The 19643-nt window shown below is 40.9% G+C and overlaps 1 protein-coding gene across 8 annotated transcripts in view; it reads left to right on the top strand.

The window, feature by feature from the left end:
* Nucleotides 1-19643, top strand: part of ARMCX5 (armadillo repeat containing X-linked 5) — a 129551-nt gene that overhangs the window by 9946 nt on the left and 99962 nt on the right. The window contains exons 2-3 of one of the 8 annotated variants that reach the window (XR_014292569.1): nt 4524-4724; nt 5174-6187. The exons of 6 other annotated variants lie outside the window; for them this stretch is intronic. The gene's annotated coding sequence lies outside the window, so the exon portion shown is untranslated. Of the gene's footprint in view, nt 1-4523; nt 6188-19643 lie in introns of those variants that run through there. One more of the 8 variants, XR_014292568.1, reaches the window with a different exon arrangement.

Raw genomic sequence — 19643 nt, 5'->3', positions numbered from 1 at the left:
GAAAGAGCATGTTTGGGTTGGTACAGGTTACACAGATCACTATAGAACAATCACAGATGGCTATGTGTGATCCAGACACACAGGAGGTTATTTCTGAAGGAACAACTAGCCTGGTGGATGGGATAAAGACCGCTGTAAGGTCTGTTTACCCTGAGAAGGGGGCTGTCCATCTTCCTCTATGAATGCCAAGCGGAACACCCCAGATGAAGCAGCTGATATGCTTTGTATGCAAGCCATGTGGGACTGGCTTTATGATGACCAGGATATTCACCCAATGAATATACTTGTTATCCAGGTCATGGTAGATGCTGTGGTTAAAGGGCTTCTTTTACATGGATACCCCATTGTAACCTTACTGCTGCAAAACCGAGGGATAGTTCAAGAAGCCTTATGGAATTTGCTGTCTCAGCTTCCCCTCATGGTCTTATAGATGCTAATAAAAATATTAGGTTATTAATAAGAGAATGGAGACAGCAGAGGAGAGAATCAAGAGAATAGTTTTAGCAGGGTAGGAAATTTTAAACAGTTGTTAAGGAATAAGGTGAATAAAGCAAATATTGATAGGAGTGGAACAAAGAAGAAAGAAAGAGGAGAGTCATGGGACTCATCCCAGCAGGGTGGAAATCTTTAGATGATAATTAAGAAGCAGAGTGAATAAAACAGATCTTGGTGGGCTTAAAACAGAGATTTTAATACAGCACTACCAAAAGACTTGTTGGCCCCCCAACATTAAAGGGCCCCAAAGAAGTCAGCTCTGTTTACCACAATTCGGAGAAATTTTGAAAGCCAGAAAGCAGAAATTACAATGAGAAATCTAACCAATCACTTAGGGCAAGGGGTAAGACAATTAATATAAGATTGACAAATCGTATATTTATATAAGATTTAAGATATATAAGACTTTATATAAGTCTTATACATAAGACTTTATATGATTTAGAGTCCTTTGGCTCTACCCCTTGCTAAGGGTCCACAACCTTTTGCACAAGCTTGGGTAAAATAGTCGGGGTGAAGAAAAGTTTCCAGGACTCCTTGATACAGGAATCCTATGAACTGTGGTACCAAAATCCATTGGTGAAACCTTGACTTGGGCTACAGTTCAATTGAGAGAACATAAAAGTGTAACGGTTAATTAAATTATGAAAGTTGGAATGTTACCTGAATGTTTTCTGGGAATGGAAACCATGTCTGGCTGGGGAATACCTCCCTTACCTAGTATTGTAAAACCAAAACCTATTGATGAAGCCCTAGTGGAGGCTACTGTTAGGAATGTAAGGGTTGATGAAATTAAGGTAAAAGTTTGTAGGAGAATTGGTATATTTAAACAGGTTTTATGTAAAGTGGTTGCATCTTTTTTTTTTCTTTTTTTACCTGATTGTATTGTGAGGATGGACATTATAACTGACTGGTGAATGTTTTCCATACCTAGTATTATAAATAGAAGGCGTGTAAATCTACCCTTCAAGCAGTGTTAATTGGACATGCTAAATGGGAACCAGTAAGATTGCCTGAGCCAAAACAGCGTGGAGTAGAGGCTGAGGTGCTGGTAGGCTGTGATAGCCCTATGTGAGGCATAGAATAGACTGGGGCATATGGCAAGAGCTGTGAGCACCTCGACAACTACTGGCACTTTGGACTAGAGAATTTCCATTTGAGGGGCATTTACTACCTTGCAATCAGTGATTAATTGAAGCTACCCCTAAGACTGTGACTGAAGGACATAAAGTGACCTTGAAACTTGAAATAGCCATAATATCTAGGATTATGGAGATGGCAGTGCCCAGAAGAGTTCCATAATAAAATGGAAATGGTTTATAAAGGAACATGCTGCCTGGGAGATGCAAGGGGGAGATACTCCTGAGAGCAGGGAGCCTCTTTTCACCAAGGACTGATTCTGGAACTGTGTGAGGAGCTACTGGATTCTGTTGTAACTTGGACAGTGCCCTATAACGAGCCCTTAACTGACCAACAAAGAGCTGCTTGGCTTGTGGATGGCAGTTCCATGGTGAACAGACAATATCTTGGAAATGTTTGGGAAGTCACCACTCTGATTGAAGAAGGTAAAAACAGATCAGCCTGGTGTGCTGAATGGCATGCTGTTTTCCTAGCAGTGGTGGAAGAATTGAGCAATGGCAAAAGCCCTTATGTTTGGGTTTTTACCTACACATGGACAGTAGCCCATGGCCTGGCCATATGGTCAGGTAGATAGGCAATGGAAAACTGGACTGTTAAAGGGATGGCCTTAATAGGGCACAGCCTCATGGAAATCACTGGGAATTTAAGGGGTACATTAAAGTAGGACATGTTGATGCCCATCAGAAGAACACCCTTCCAAGGTTCAGAAGGTGATTGGAACCACTAAGTGGACATTTTGATGTGCTTCCTTGATGTGGCCACCTGGGTCCATGAAATGAGTGGACATGGGGGAGTTGCAGTAGTGCAAAGATGGACTGAATTTAGACATATTTCTCTTGCACCCTCTGAGTCAATGCCAATAAGAACTGCTCCGTATGCCAGCAAAAGAGACAGACTGCAGATGGCTATGTGGCAGATTCCTTGGGGGTTGCAGGGAGGCCCTGATTAGAGCTGACAAGTCAGAATAATGCTGGTAGCCCTGGGAGGCTACAAATGAGTCCTGACAGGAATATAGGAATAGACATGGACTCTGCACTGGGCTTTGCCTACCCAGTGGTAGATGCAAATGCTCAAAAGTACTATAACAGAAGGTATTGCACAAATTTGGACAGTTGAGAATCATTTCTTTAGGCCAAGGAACAAACACACTTTACATCACATGATGTCCAGCAGTGGTCAGAAAAATAACCTCTTTAGAGTCATAGTTTGATAGAGAATTGGAATTGGCAGTTAAAATATTGGCTGTCTAAAATGGTGGGTGGTGGGGAATAAAGGCATGAAGGGCTGGCTTACATGCCTTCATGAGTATGTGCTCACACTCAAGCTGAACATGATTGGGGCTAAAAGAGTGTCCCCACAGGATAGATTTCTGTTTTTCTGGTGGATCAGGGGAAGAGGGGGTGGGGAAAATGTTGGTATTCTGTCTTCTCCATATCACCTCAACTTTTTCTTTTCCCCACCACTTGATACAATGGTCACAGGACCAGGGCTGCAACTACAAGGGCATGAAACAGGGATGATTCCTAAGCAAGAAACTATTTACCTTTATGTCAGAATTCCTAAGGGCCTGTTGGGGAAGGATATGCCTTCACCCAATCTGGGAAAATTAGGATTAACAGTGAATGCAGCTATATTGCCTGGTGATAAAGATAGCTCACCTGTTTAACTTCTGCACCTGTGTTACCTTACCTTATCTGACTAGAAGTGAGCTGAGGAGGTGGGACTTGCTAGACTAGTATTGCTGCCTGCCATCTAGACCAGTACAGTGACTGAACCTAATGTCCTTTCCAAAGATGGAAAAGTTTGTGTGTAAGTGGAGAGAATGAAAAATAGTAGCTGTGGGTTAGAAAATGAATAAATGGGTTATGTAATGAGAGACATCCAGTATTACATGAACATCTCAAAAGAGGCCCAGAGCAAAAGATGATATTGCCTCTCGGCTCAATTATACTAGATCACTGAAAGGGTGAAGCCATATATTGCTGAGATCACTCCTGCTTTTGGAAACTGACAAGATTGAATAGAAGCCTGCAAACCTGAGTGGCCTTGCCCTGGGAGATATTTTCATAAGATTTCATATAATGGACTCAATAGTTATTAGTGACTGAATGAGATTCTAGTAATGTGCCATATCTTTTGACATTTTTTATTGTTTTGCTATAGGGAGCTGTGTTCAAAGACCAAGAGGTGGACTGCAATATTGTGATTTATAAGAAATATATTTTGTCATTAAGATGATCAAAATAGGGCTTCCCTGGTGGCGCAGTGGTTGAGAGTCTGCCTGCCGATGCAGGGGACACGGGTTCGTGCCCCGGTCCGGGAGGATCCCACATGCCGCAGAGCAGCTGGGCCCATGAGCCATGGCCGCTGAGCATGCACATCCGGAGCCTGTGCTCCGCAACAGGGGAGGCCTCAACAGTGAGAGGCCTGCGTACTGAAAAAAAAAAAAAAAAAAAAAAAAAGAAAGAAAAGAAGAAAAAGATGATCAAAATATATTTCTCGTATATATTTGGTCTCCATTCACAGTGCCTGGCTCACAGCTCCCAAAACCCTTGGAATTTCCTGAGTGATAAGGCAATTGGAACATCTTTTGTTATAATATTTGGTCTCTTTCCTCAGTTCCTAAAATCCACTTTAGAGCCATTAAGTTGAAATGAGTGTCTAATCAGACTTTTTGCCCATTTTTTTAAATGGGTATTAGTTTTCCTGTTGTTTAGTTTTAAGAATTCCTTGTATATTTTGGATATCAGTCCTTTATTATATATGTATTTTGCAGAGATTTATTCCCAGTCTCTGGCTTGGTTTTTCATTATCTTAAAAAAATTTTTTCAGGGAGCAGAGGTTTTTAATTTTAATAAAGTCCTACTTAAGAGGTTTTTCTTTCATAGATCATGCTTTTGGTGTTTAAGGACTCATTGCCAGAAGTGATGTTAGCAACATGGCCAAATACGACATTCCTCGAACATATGCCCTGTTCAACAATAACAATTTAGCATCCATCTACAGACAAAAGTGCCTTTGTGAAAGCTGTGGGATCCAACACCATATGCCACAGGACCCGGAAGGAGTCTCGCTCACTCGTGCCTCAGGTAATACACATACAGATCTCAGTCCTGGCTGCGGACCCTGCAGTGGCCCATGTGCTGGTCCCAGTCCCACTCAGCCATGGTCTGGGAGCCCCTGAAGAACACTGTCAATCACCTACGGATGAGACAATCACCCATGGACAAGAAAGCCTTTATGGAATTCTAGCTTTCCAGCAGAGAAGGTCCAGCATGCTGTTGGAGGAAATAAACAAACAAATATATACTATATATATTTGAGTTTGGATGCGTTGGAGAGGGAAGGAGTAACATTTTGACTTTACCTGCACCACCTCTCCCCCAAGCAATACCCCTCAGTTCCAAGACACACTTTCTTGGCCAGTGATTTCTCCTGCAGGGATGGGGGGAGGAGTGAAAGTGTGTTAAGGAGTGCCTGGCTTTCCCAGCTGTGTGGGACACGGCCAAGAGTCCCATTTCTCTCTCATCCCATTCAGAGTACCGAGTCATCAGCTGCATGACTGGGAGTGGAAAGAGGCTGAGAGAGTGACATATAGGACTCTTGGAGGGCACTGATGGAACATAGATCCTACTAACTGCTTCACGGACTCTATCAAGAAGCCAGCCCACAAGCCACTTGGACATCTCACATGTGGATCCCTACGACTGGCCCACTGGAACCCCCAGAACCCTGATTGCCTCACCCCCACAAACGGCCACCCTGTGGCCCACTCTGTGTTCTCAAAGGCAGCAAGAGCAAGCTCTGGCAGATGGCTTGTGAGCATGGACAAAAGGCTAACCTGAATCTGAGAGCCACGGAGAGGCCACAAATTTGGCCTCTTTAGCTTTAGCTCTGCCCTTGGGAAAGCAAAAGGGAGGCTATCAGCACCCAGTCTGGTGCACTGCAGAATTGAGAGAAGTATACAAACTTATGAATTCTGCCACAAGCAGGAGTAAGAAGTGAGAAGCAGTCATATCCATAAAAGGTCTGTGAAAGCCTCAGAATCCCTAGCAGGACTGAAGGAATGTATTTCTCTCCTTAAGTTAGTAAAGACTGAAGGAGATGACTGTTTCTTTAAATGCAAAGAGTGGAATGCAAGACTTCAAGGAACAAGAAAAATCAAGGAAATTTGACACCACCAAAGGAAACATGACATCACCAAAGTAAGGAGGTTGAATCAGTAAACAAAAATCTCATAAAGAAAAGCCCAGGACCATGTAGTTTCCCAGGTGAATTATACGAAATATTTAAAAAAGAATTAATGCAAGTCCTTCTCAAACTCTTCCCCAAAATGGAAGAGGATGAAACATTCTCAAACTCATTTTACAAGGCTTGCATTACCCTTATACCAAAGTCAGACAAGGACACCAGGAAAAGATGTTTTCAGTTTTTCACTATTGAGAATGATGTTGGCTGTGCTTTTGTCATATATGGCCTTGATTATGTTGAGGTAAGTTCCCTCTATGCCTATTTCTGGAGGGTTTTTATAATAAATGGGTGTGGAATTTTGTCAAAAGCTTTTTCTGCATCTATTATCATATGGATTTTATCCTTCAGTTTGTTAATATGGGGTATCACATTGACTGATTTGCATATATTGAGGAATCCTTGCATTCCTGGGATAAACCCTACTTGATCATGGTGTATGATCCTTTTAATGTGCTGCTGGATTCTGTTTGCTGGTATTTTATTGAGGATTTTTGCATCTATGATCATCAGTGATATTGGTCTGTAGTTTTCTTTCTTTGTGACATCTTGTCTGGTTTTGGTGTCAGGGTGATGGTGGCCTCGTAGAATGTGTGGGGGGGTGTTCCTCCCTCTCCTATATTTTGGAAGACTTTGAGAAGGATAGGTGTTAACTCTTCTCTAAATGTTTGATAGAATTCGCCTGTGAAGCCATCTGGTCCTGGGCTTTTGTTTGTTGGAAGATTTTTAGTCACAGTTTTAGTGCTTGTGATTGGTCTGTTTATATTTTCTATTCCTTCCTGGTTCAGTGTCAGAAGGAGGTGCTTTTCTATGAATGTGTCCATTTCTTCCAGGTTGTCCATTTTATTGGCATATAGTTGCTTCTAGTAATCTCTCATGATCCTTTGTATTTCTGCAGTGTTAGTTGTTACATCTCCTTTTGCATTTCTAATTCTATTGATTTCAGTCGTCTCCCTTTTTTTCTTGATAAGTCTGGCTAATGGTTTATAAATTTTTTTTATCTTCTCAAAGAACGAGCTTTTAGTTTTATTGATCTTTGCTATTATTTCCTTCACTCCTTTATTTTTTAATATCTTTATTGGAGTACAATTGCTTTACAATGGTGTGTTAGTGTCCGCTTTATAACAAAGTGAATCAGTTATAAATATACATACGTCCCCAAATCTCTTCCCTCTTGTGTCTCCCTCCCTCCCACCCTCCATATCCCACCCCAATAGGTGGTCACAAAGTACCGAGCTGATCGCCCTATGCTATGCGGCTGCTTCCCACTAGCTATCTATTTTACGTTTGGTAGTGTATATATGTACATGCCACTCTCTCACTTTGTCCTAGCTTATCCTTACCCCTCCCCGTATCCTCAAGTCCATTTTCTAGTAGGTCTGTGTCTTTATTCTCGTCTTGCCCCTAGGTTCTTCATGAACATTTTTTTTTAGATTCCATATATATGTGTTAGCATATGGTATTTTTCTCTTTGACTTACTTTACTCTGTATGACAGACTCTAGGTCCATCCACCTCAGTACAAATAACTCAATTTCGTTTCTTTTTATGGCTGAGTAATATTCCATTATATATATCTGCCACATCTTCTTTATCCAATCATCTGTTGATGGACACTTAGGTTGCTTCCATGGCCTGGCTATTGTAAGTAGAGCTACAATGAACATTTTGGTACATGACTCTTTTTGAATGATGGTTTTCTCAGGGTATATGCCCAGTAGTGGGATTGCTGGGTCGTATGGTAGTTCTATCTTTAGTTTTTTAAGGAACCTCCATACTGTTCTCCAGAGTGGCTGTATCAATTTACATTCCCACCAACAGTGCAAGAGGGTTCCCTTTTCTCCACACCCTCTCCAGCGTTTATTGTTTGTAGATTTTTTGATGATGGCCATTCTGACTGGTGTGAGATGATATCTCACTGTAGTTTTGATTTGCATTTCTCTATTGATTAATGCTGTTGAGCATTCTTTCATGTGTTTGTTGGCAATCTGTATATCTTCCTTGGAGAAATGTCTATTTAGGTCTTCTGCCCATTTTTAGGATTGGGTTGTTTGTTTTTTTGATATTGAGCTGTATGAGCTGCTTGTCAATTTTAGAGATGAATCATTTGTCAGTTGCTTCATTGCAATTATTTTCTCCCATTCTGAGGGTAGTCTTTTCATCTTGTTTATGGTTTCCTTTGCTGTACAAAAGCTTGTAAGTTTCATTAGGTCCCATTTGCTTATTTTTGTTTTTATTTCCATTTCTCTAGGAGGTGAATCATAAAGGATCTTGCTGTGATTTATGTCATAGAGTGTTCTGCCTATGTTTTCCTCTAAGAGTTTGATAGTGTCTGGCCTTACATTTAGGTCTTTAATCCATTTTGAGTTTATTTTTGTGTATGGTGTTAGTGAGTGTTCTAATTTCATTCTTTTTTGTGTAGCTGTCCATTTTCCCAGCACCACTTATTGAAGAGGCTGTCTTTTCTCCACTGTATATTTTTGCCTCCTTTATCAAAGATAAGGTGACCATTGTGTGTGGGTTTATCTCTGGGCTTTCTATCCTGTTCCATTGATCTACATTTCTGTTTTTATGCCACTACCATACTGTATTGATTACTGTAGCTTTGTAGTATAGTCTGAAGTCAGGGAAACTGATTCCTCCAGCTCTCCGTTTTTCTTTCTCAAGATTGCTGTGGCTATTCGGGGTCTTTTGTGTTTCCATACAAATTGTGAAATTTTTTGTTCTAGTTCTGTGAAAAATGCCATTTGTAGTTTGATAGGGCTGCCTTGAATCTGTAGATTGCTCTGGGTGGTATAGTCATTTTCACAATGTTGGTTCTTCCAATCCAAGGACATGGTATATCTCTCCTTCTGTTTGTATCATCCTTAATTTCTTTCATCAGTGTCCTATAGTTTTCTGCATACGGGTCTTTTGTCTCCTTAGCTAGGTTTATTCCTAGATATTTTATTTTTTTTGTTGCATTGGTAAATGGGAGTGTCTCCTTGATTTCTCTTTCAGATTTTTCATCATTAGTTTATAGGAATGCAAGAGATTTCTGTGCATTAATTTTGTATCCTGCTACTTTACCAAATTCGTTGATTAACTCTAGTAGTTTTCTAGTAGCATCTTTAGGATTCTCTATATAGTATCATGTCATTTGTAAACAGTGACAGCTTTACTTCTTCTTTTCTGATTTGGATTCCTTTTATTTCCTTTTCTTCTCCGATTGCTGTGGCTAAAACTTTCAAACATATGTTGAATAATAGTGGTGAGAGTGGGCAACCTTGTCTTCTTCCTGATCTTAGTGGAAATGGATTCAGTTTTTCATCATTGAGGATGATGTTGGCTGTGGGTTTGTCATGTATGGCCTTTATTATGTTGAGGAAAGTTCCCTCTATGCCTACATTCTGTAGCGTTTTTATCATAGCTGGGTGTTGAATTTTGTTGGAAGCTTTCTCTGCATCTATTGAGATGATCATATGGTTTTTCCCCTTCAATTTGTTAATATGGTGTATCACATTGATTGATTTGCATATATTGAAGAATCCTTGCATTCCTGGGATAAACCCCACTTGATCATGGTGTATGATCCTTTTGATGTGCTGTTGCATTCTGTTAGCTAGTATTGTGTTGAGGATTTTTGTATCTATGTTCATCAGTGATATTAGCCTGTCATTTTCTTTCTTTGTGAAATGTTTGTCTGGTTTTTGTATCTGGGTGATGGTGGCCTCGTAGAATGTGTGTGGGGGGGTGTTCCTCCCTCTCCTATATTTTGGAAGACTTTGAGAAGGATAGGTGTTAACTCTTCTCTAAATGTTTGATAGAATTTGCCTGTGAAGCCGTCTGGTCCTGGGCTTCTGTTTGTTGGAAGATTTTTAAACAGAGCCTCAATTTCAGTGCTTGTGATCGGTCTGTTCATATTTTCTGTTTCTTCCTGGTTCAGTCTCGGAAGGTTGTTCATTTCTAAGAATTTTTCCATTTCTTCCAGGTTGTCCATTTTATTGGCATAGAGTTGCTTGTAGTAATCTCTCATGATCCTTTATATTTCTGCAGTGTCAGTTGTTACTTCTCCTTTTTCATTTCTAGTGCTGTTGATTTGAATATTCTCCCTTTTTTTCTTGATGAGTCTGCCTAATGGTTTATCAATTTTGTTTATCTTCTCAAAGAACCAATTTTTAGTTTTATTGATCTTTGCTATCGTTTCCTTCATTTCTTTTTCCTTTATTTCGGATCTGATCTTTATGATTTCTTTCCTTCTGCTAACTTTGGGGCTTTTTTGTTCTTTTTTCTCTAATGGCTTTTGGTGTAAGGTTTGGTTGTTTATTTGAGATGTTTCTTGTTTCTTAAGGTAGGATTGTATTGCTATAAACTTCCCTCTTAGAACTGCTTTTTCAGCATCCCATAGGTTTTGGGTCATCGTGTATTCATTGTCATTTGTTTCTAGGTATATATTGATTTCCTCTTTGATTTCTTCTCTTGGTTATCAAGTAGTATATTCTTTAGCCTCCATGTGTTTGTATTTTTTACAGATTTTTTCCTGTAATTGATATCTAGTCTCATACGTTGTGGTCGGAAAAGATACTTGATGCAATTTCAATTTTCTTAAATTTTCCAAGTCTTGAGAATATTCCAGGAGCACTTGAGTAGAATGTGTAGTCTGCTGTTTTTGGATGGAATGTCCTGAAAATATCAATTAATAACATCTTGTTTTATGTATCATTTAAAGCTTGTGTTTCCTTATGTATTTTCCTTTTGGAGGATCTGTCCCTTGATTAAAGTGGGGTGTTAAACTCCCCTACTATGTTTGTGTTACTGTCGATTTCCCCTTTTATGGCTGTTATTATCTGCCATATGTACTGAGGTGCTCCTATGTTGGGTGCTTAAATATTTACAATTGTTATATATTCTTCTTGGTTTGATCCCATGATCATTATGTAGTGTCCTTCTTTGTCTCTTGTAATAGGCTTTGTTTTAAAGTCTGTTATGTCTAATATGAGAATTTTTACTCCAGCTTTCTTCTGATTTCCATTTGCATGGAATATCTTTTTCCATCCCCTCACTTTCAGTGTGTATGTGTCCCTAGGTATGAGGTGGGTCTCTTGTAGACAGCATATATATGAGTCTTGTTTTTGTATCCATTCAGGCAGTCTATGTCTTTTCGTTGGAGCATTTAATCCATTTACATTTAAGGTAATTATCGATATGTATGTTCTTATTACCATTTTCTTAAGTTTTTGGGTTTGTTATTGCAGGTCTTTTCCTTCTCTTGTGATTTGTGCCTAGAGAAGTTCCTTTAGAATGTGTTGTAAAGCTGCCTCGGTGTTGCTGAATTCGCTTTTCTTTTGCTTATCTATAAAGGTTTTAATTTCTCCGTCAAATCTGAATGAGATTCTTGCTGGGCAGAGTAATCTTGGTTGTAGGTTTTTCTCCTTCATCCCTTTAAATATGTCTGGCCACTCCCTTCTGGCTTGCAGAGTTTCTGCTGGAACATCAGCTGTTAACCTTATTGGAATTCCCTTGTGTGTTATTTGTTATTTTTCCCTTGGTGTTTTTAATATATTTTCTTTGTATTTAATTTTTGATAGTTTGATTAATATGTATCTTGGTGTATTTCTCCTTGGATTTATCCTGTATGGGACTCTCTGTGCTTCCTGGAGTTGATTAACTATTTCCTTTCCCATATTAGGGAATTTATCAACTATAATCTCTTCAAATATTTTCTCAGTCCCTTTCTTTTTCTCTTCTTCTTCTGGGACTCCTATAATTTGAAGGTTGGTGTGTTTAATATTGTCCCAGAGGTCTCTAAGCCTGTCCTCTGTTCTTTTCATTCTTTTTTCTTCATTCTGCTGTGCAGTAATTATTTCCTCTATTTTATCTTCCAAGTCACTTTTCCGTTCTTCTGCCTCTTCTGCTATTGATTCCTTCTAGAGAATTTTAGTTTCATTTATTGTGTTGTTCATCATTGTTTGTTTGCTCTTTAGTTCTTGTAGGTCCTTGTTAAAGGTTTCTTGTATTTTCTCCATTCTTTTTCCAAGATATTGGATCACCTTTACTATCATTACTCTGAATTCTTTTTCAGGTAGGCTGCCGATTTCCTCTTCATTTTTTAGGTCTCGTGGGTTTTTGCCTTGCTCCTTCATCTGCTTTGTGTTTTTCTGTCTTCTCATTTTGCTTAACTTACTCTGTTTGGTGTCTCCTTTTCACAGGCTGCAGGTTCATAGTTCCCATTGTTTTTGGTGTCTGTCCCCAGTGACTAAGGTTTGTTCATTGGGTTGTGTAGGCTTCCTGGTGGAGGGGACTAGTGCCTGTGTTCTGGTGGATGAGGCTGGATCTTGTCTTTCTGGTGGGCAGGTCCACGTCCGGTGGTGTGTTTTGGGGTGTATGTGGCCTTATTATGATTTTAGTCAGCCTCTCTGCTAATGAATGGCATTGTGTTCCTGTCTCGCTAGTTGTTTTGCATCAGGTGTCCAGCAATATAGCTTGCTGTTCATTGAGTGGAACTGGGTCTTGGCGTTGAGATGGAGATCTCTGGGAGATTTTCGCCATTTGATATTACATGGAGCTGGTAGGTCTCAGGTAGATCAATGTCCTGAACTCGGCTATCCCACCTCAGAGGCACAGGCCTGACACCTGGCCGGAGCACCAAGAGCCTGTCATCCACACGGTTCAGAATAAAAGGGAGAAAAAAGAAGGAAAGATAGAATATGATAAAATAAATAAAGTAAAATAAAATAAAATGAAGTTATTATAATAAAAAATAATTATTAAAAATTTTTTAAGTAATAAAAGAAAAGAAAGCCAGAAAGAAGAGAACAACTGAACCAAAAAACAATTCCACCAATGATAACAACTGCTAAAAACTATACAAAAAAAAAAAAAAAAAAAAAGGACAGACAGAACCCTAGGACAAATGGTAAAAGCAAAGCCATAGAGACAAAATCACACACAGGAGCATACACATACACACTCACAGAAAGAGAAAAAGGGAAAAATATATATATATCGTTGCTCCCAAAGTCCACCTCCTCAGTTTGGGATGATTCGTTGTCTATTCAGGTATTACACAGATGCATTGTACATCAAGTTGATTGTGAAGATTTAATCCGCTGCTCCTGAGGCTGCTGGGGGAAATTTCCCTTTCTCTTCTTTGTTCACACAGCTCCTGGGGTTCATCTTTGTATTTGGCCCTGCCTCTGCATGTAGCTCTCCTGAGGGCCTCTGTTCTTCACTCAGATAGGACAGGGTTAAAGTAGCAGCTGATTCGGTGGCTCTTTCACGCTCAGGCCCACTCAGGCCGGGGGGAGGGAAGGGTACAGAGATCAGGGCGAGCCTCCGGTGGCAGTGGCCAGCAAGACGTTGCCCCAGCCTGAGGCACTCCGTGTGTTCTCCCGGGGAAGCTGTCCCTGGATCACGGGACCCTGCCAGTGGTGGGCTGCACAGGCTCCTGGGAGGGGAGGTGTGGATAGTGACTTGTGCTTACACACAGGCTTCTTGGTGGCTGCAGCAGCAGCCTTAGCGTCTCAGGCCCGTCTCTGGGGTCCGCGATGATAGCTGGGGCTCGCGCCAGTCTCTGGAGCTCCTTTACGTGGTGCTCTTAATCCCCTCTCCTCGCACACCAGGAAACAAAGAGGCAAGAAAAAGTCTCTTTCCCCTTCTGCACTGCCAGACCTTTACACGGACTCTCTCCCGTCTAGCCGTGGTGCACTCACCCCCTTCAGGTTGTGTTCACACAGCCAACCCCAGTCCTCTCCCTGGCATCCTGCCGAAGCCCGAGCCTAGCTCCCAGCCCCCACCCATCCCAGCAGGTGAGCAGACAAGCCTCTCGGGATGGTGAGTGCCGGTAGGCAGTGATCCTCTGTGTGGGAATCTCTCCACTTTGTCCTCTGAACCAGTGTTGCTGCGCTCTCCTCCATGGCTCAGAAGCTTCCCCCCTCACCACCCACAGTCTCCGCTTGCAAAGGGGCTTCCTACTGTGTGGAAATGTTTCCTCCTTCACAGCTCCCTCCCAGAGGTTCAGGTACTGTCCCTGTTCTTTTGTCTCTGTTTTTTCTTTTTTCTTTTGCCCTACCCAGGTATGTGGGGAGTTTCTTTCCATTTGGGAGGTCTGAGGTTTTCTGCCAGCATTCAGTAGGTGTCCTGTAAGAGTTGTTCCACTTGTAGATGTATTTCTGATGTATTTGTGGGGAGAAAGTTAATCTCCACATCTTACTCTTCCGCCATCTTGGAGCTCCGCCCCTGTATCTAGGTATTTTTTGGTTTCCTCTTTTCTTAAATTTCCCAAGGCCTGATTTGTGACCCAAGATATGATCTATCATGGAGAATGTTCCTTGAGCCCTTGAGAACAAAATGTATTCTGTTGTTTTTGGATGGAATGTCCTATAAATATCAATTAAGTCTACCTTGTTAAATGCATCATTTAAAGCTTGTGTTTCCTTATTTATTTTCTTTTTGGAGGATCTGTCCATTGCTGGAAGTGGGGTGTTAAAGTCCCCTATTATGACTGTGTTACTGTTCATTTCTCCTTTTATGGCTGTTAGCATTTGCCTTATGTATTGAGGTGCTCCTATGTTGGGTGCATAAATATTTTCAATTGTTATATTTTCTTCTAGGAGTGATCCCTTGATCACTATGTAGTGCCCTTCTTTGTCTCTTGTAATAGTCTTTATTTTAAAGTCTATTTTATCTGATATGAGAATTGCTGCTCCAGCTTTCTTTTATTTCCATTTGCATGGAATATCTTTTTGCATCCCCTCACTTTCAGTCTGTCTGTGTCCCTAGGTATGAGGTGGGTCTCTTGTAGACAGCATATATACGGGTCTTGTTTTTGTGTGCATTCAGCTAGTCTATGTGTTTTGGTTGGAACATTTAATCCATTTACATTTAAGGTAATTATCGATATGTATGTTCTTATTACCATTTTCTTAATTGTTTTGGGTTTGTTACTGTAGGTCTTTTCCTTCTCTGTGTTTCCTGCCTAGAGAAGTTCCTTTAGCATTTGGTGTATAGCTGGTTTGGTGGTGCTGAATTCTCTTAGCTTTCGCTTGTCTGTAAAGATTTTAATTTCTCCATCGAATCTGAATGAGATCCTTGCTGGGTAGAGTAATCCTGGTTGTAGGTTTTTCCCTTTCATCACTTTAAATATGTCCTGCCACTCCCTTCTGGCTTGCAGAGTTTCTGCTGTAAGATCAACTGTTAACCTTATGGGGATTTCCTTGTATGTTATTTGTTGTTTTTCCCTTGGTGCTTTTAATATTTGTTCTTTGTATTTAATTTTTGATAGTTTGATTAATATGTGTCTTGGCGTGTTTCTCCTTGGATTTATCCTGTATGGGACTCTCTGCACTTCCTGGACTTGATTAAATATTTCCTTTCCCATATTAGGGAAGTTTTCGACTATAATCTCTTCAAATATTTTCTCAGTCCCTTTCTTTTTCTCTTCTTCTTCTGGGACCCCTATAATTCAAATATTGGTGTCTATAATGTTGTCCCAGAAGCCCCTAAGTCTGTTCTCAATTCTTTTCATTCTTTTTTCTTTTTCTGCTCTACAGTAGTTATGTCCCCTATTTTACCTTCCAGATCACTTATCCATTCTTCTCCCTCAGTTATTCTGCTATTGATTCCTTCTAGAGAATTTTTAATTTATTTATTGTGTTGTTCATCACTGTTTGTTTGCTCTTTAGTTCTTCTAGGTCCTTGTTAAAGGTTTCTTGTATTTTCTCCGTTCTGTTTCCAAGATTTTGCATCATCCTTACTATCATCGCTCTGAATTCTTTTTCAGGTAGCCTGCCGATTTCCTCTTCATTTTTTTGGCCTGGTGGGTTTTTACCTTGCTCCTTCATCTGCTGTGTTCCTCTGTCTTCTCATTTTGCTTAACTTACTCTGTTTGGGGTCTCCTTTTCACAGGCTGCAGGTTCATAGTTCCTATTGTTTTTGGTGTATGTCCCCAGTGGCTATGGCTGTTTCAGTGGGTTGTATAGGCTTCCTGGTGGAGGGGACTGATGACTGTGTTCTGGTGGATGAGGCTGGATCTTGTCTTTCTGGTGGCAGGACCACATCTGGTGGTGTGTTTTGGGGTGTCGGTGACCTTAGGATTTTAGGCAGCCTCTCTGCTAATGTTTGGGGTTGTGTTCCTGTTTTGCTAGTTGTTTTGCATCGGGTGTCCAGCACTGTAGCTTTCTGGTCATTTAGTGGAGCTGGGTCTTGGCTTTGAGTTGGAGATCTCTGGGAGAGCTTTCGCCATTTGATATTATGTGGCCCGGGAGGTCTCTGGTGGACCAGTGTCCTGAACTCAGCTCTCCCACCTCAGAGGTACAGGCCTGACACCTGGCCAGAGCACCAAGACCCTGTCAGCCACATGGCTCTGAAGAAAAGAAAAGGGAGAAAAAAAGAAGGAAAGTAAGAGAAAAATAAAATAAAGTAAAAGTTATTAAAATTAAAAATAAAAAAGTTATTAAAAGTAAAAAAAAGTAATTAAAAAAAAAGGAAACAAAGGACGGACAGAACCCTGGGACAAATGGTAAAAGCAAAGGTATACAGACAAAATCATACAAGGATCAGACACATATGTACTCAGAAAAACAGAAAAAGGAAAAAAAATATACATATCTCCATATTAAAAAAAAGGAAGAGAGCAACCACATCAGTAAACAAATCTACCAATGATAATAAACTCTAAATACTAAACTAAGATAAACATAAAACCAGAAACAAATTAGATACAGAAAGCAAACCCCAAGTCTACAGTTGCTCCCAAACTCCACCGCTTCAATTGTGGGATGATTCGTTGTCTATTCAGGTATTGCAGAGATGCAGGGTACATCAAGTTGATTGTGGAGCTTTAACCCACCTCTCCTGAGGCTGCTGGGAGAGTTTTCCCTTTCTCTTCTTTGTTCACACAGCTCCTGTGGTTCAGCTTTGGATTTGGCCCCACTTCTGCATGTAGTTCGCCTGAGGGTGTCAGTTCTTCACTCAGGACGGGGTTAAAGTAGCAGCTGATTTGGGGGCTCTGGCTCACTCAGGCCCGGAGGAGGGAGGGTATGGAGTTCAGGGTGAGCTTGTGGCGGCAGAGGCTGGCATGACATTGCAACAGCCTGAGGTGTGCTGTGTGTTCTCCCGGGGAAGCTGTCCCTGGATCACAGGACCCTGGCAGTGGCAGGCTGCACAGGCTCCCGGGAGGGGAGGTGTGGATAGTGCCCTGTGCTTGCACACAGGCTTCTTGGTGTCTGCAGCAGCAGGCTTAGCATCTCATGCCATTGACTGGTGTCTGTACTGGTAGCCGTGGCTTGCGCCTGTCTCTGGAGCTCATTTAGGCGGTGCTCTGAATCCCCTCTCCTCATGCACCCCAAAACAATGGTCTCTTGCCTCTCAGGCAGGTCCAGACTTTTTCCTGGACTACTTCCCGGCTAGCTGTGGCGCACTAGCCCCCTTCAGGCTGTGTTCACGCAGCCAACCCCAGTCCTCTCCCTGGAATCTGACCTCCGAAGCCTGATCATCAGCTCCCATTGCCCACCCACCCTGGCAGGTGAGCAGACAAGCCTCTTGGGCTGGTGAGTGCTGGTCAGCACTGATCCTCTGTGCAGGAATCTTTCCGCTTTGCCCTCTGCACCCCTGTTGCTGAGCTGTCCTTCCTAGCTCTGAAGCTCCCCCCCCCATGACCACCCCCGTCTCTGCCAGTGATGGGGCTTCCTAGTGTGTGGAAACCTTTCCTCCTTCACAGCTCCCTCCCACTGGTGCAGGTCCCATCCCTATTCTTTTGTCTCTGTTTTTTCTTTTTTCTCTTGCCCTACCTGGGTACGTGGGGAGTTTCTTGCCTTTGGGGAAGTCTGAGGTCTTCTGCCAGCGTTCAGTAGGTGTTCTGTAGGAGTTGTTCCACATGTATGTATTTCTGATGTATTTGTGGGGAGGAAGGTGATCTCCATGTCTTACTCTTCTGCCATCTTGAAGGTCTCCTGTCAGATCTCGTTTTTTAATCCATCCTGACAGTCTCTTCCCTTTAATTGGTGTATTCATACCATTCATATCAAAAGTGATTATATTGAATTAATATTTACCACATTTGTAACTATTTTCTGTTCATTGCCATGTTTTTGTTTCATTTTTTGTCTTCCACTCTTTTTCTGCCTTCTCTTGTTTTAATTGAGCATTTTTACTCTGTTTACTCTCTTCTCTTAGCATATTAATTATGCATGTGTTTTAAAATTTTCTTACTGGTCGCTCTAGAGTTTGTCATTTACATTGGTGACTAGTCTAAGTCCAGTTTCAAATAATACTATACTGCTTGCGTAGTTCTCATACTTTATTACAATATACTCCCAATTCCTCTCTCCCAATCATTACAATATTGTTGCCTTTCATTTCAGTTATATACAGTAATCACTGAATATATTGTTTCTATTGTTATTTTGAACAGTTATTTGATCATCAGGAATAAGAAAAATGAAATATCTTTTAAGTTCATCTATTCATTCTCAAATTATCTTCCTTTCTTCAAATAGATAGATCTTGGTTTCACACCTATATAATTTCCCTTCTTTATGAAGAATTTAACATTTTTTACAAGGCAAGTCTACTGTGAATAAATTCTCTCAATTTTTATTTACCTGAGAAAATCTTTATCTCTTCTTCACTTTTGAAGGAGTATTTTACTCAATACAATATTCCAGGTCAGTGCATTCCTTTTTCAACACTCTAAATATTTTACTCCACTCTTTTTTTGCTTGTATAGTTTCTGAAGAGAAGTCCAATGTAATTTTTTCCTTATTCTCCTATAAGTAAGGCTTTTTTTTTTTTTTTTTTTTTTTTTTTGCGGTACGCGGGCCTCTCACTGCTGCGGCCTCTCCCATTGCAGAGCACAGGCTCCGGACGCGCAGGCCCAGTGGCCACGGCCCACGGGCCCAGCCGCTCCGTGGCACGTGGGATCCTCCTGGACCGGGTCACGAACCCACGTCCCCTGCATCGGCAGGTGGACTCCCAACCACTGCGCCACCGGGGAAGCCCTAAGTAAGGCATTTTTTCCTTTGGCTTCTTTGAAGATTTTCTTTTCTCTGATTTTCCAGAGCTTGAATATGATATGCCTAAGTGTAGATTTTTTGATATTTATTCTGTAGGGTGTTCTCTGAGCTCCTTTCTGTAATTTGCATCTATCATTAATTTTACAAAATTTTCAGCCATTTTTATTTCAAATAGGTATTCTGTTTATTTCTCTCTTTCATCTCCTTTTGTTATCCCATTATTCATATGTTACAACTTTTTTTAATGGTAGAAGTTATTTTTGATACATGTATTTTGCCTTACAGGCCTCTTCAGGAATTCAAAGCAGTTTCTGCCCCCCATCGAGGCCCAGAGATAGAAGAGAAACTGCTAAAAGCTTACAATTACACACAGAAAGCACAACTTTTGTAATTGTCCCACAGTTCTTAAATATTCTGTTCTTTGTTTTTCATTCTTGTTTCTATTTTTTTTTAAGTTTGTGTAATTTCTATTGGCATATCTCCAAGCTCACTGATTCTTTCCTTAGCTATGTCTCATCTACTGATGAAGGTATTCTTCACATGCATTCTTCATCTCTGTTAGAGTGTTTTTAATGTCTAGCATTTCATTTTGATTCTCTCTTAGGGTTTTCATCTCTCTGCTTACATTACCCATCTGCTTTTGCATGTTGTCCACTTTTTCTGTTAGAGCCTTTAGCATACTGGTCTGATTGTTCCAAAATTTGTGCCATATCTAAGTCTGATTCTGATGCTTGCTTTCTCTCTTCAGACTGTTTTTTCCTTTTAGCAT

The sequence above is a fragment of the Mesoplodon mirus genome (genome assembly GCF_964341445.2).
Source record: "Mesoplodon mirus genome assembly, chromosome: X".
NCBI lineage: Eukaryota > Metazoa > Chordata > Mammalia > Artiodactyla > Ziphiidae > Mesoplodon > Mesoplodon mirus.
The sequence above is the reverse complement of the archived record's forward strand: the minus strand, read 5'-3'. Positions and strand labels throughout refer to the sequence as shown.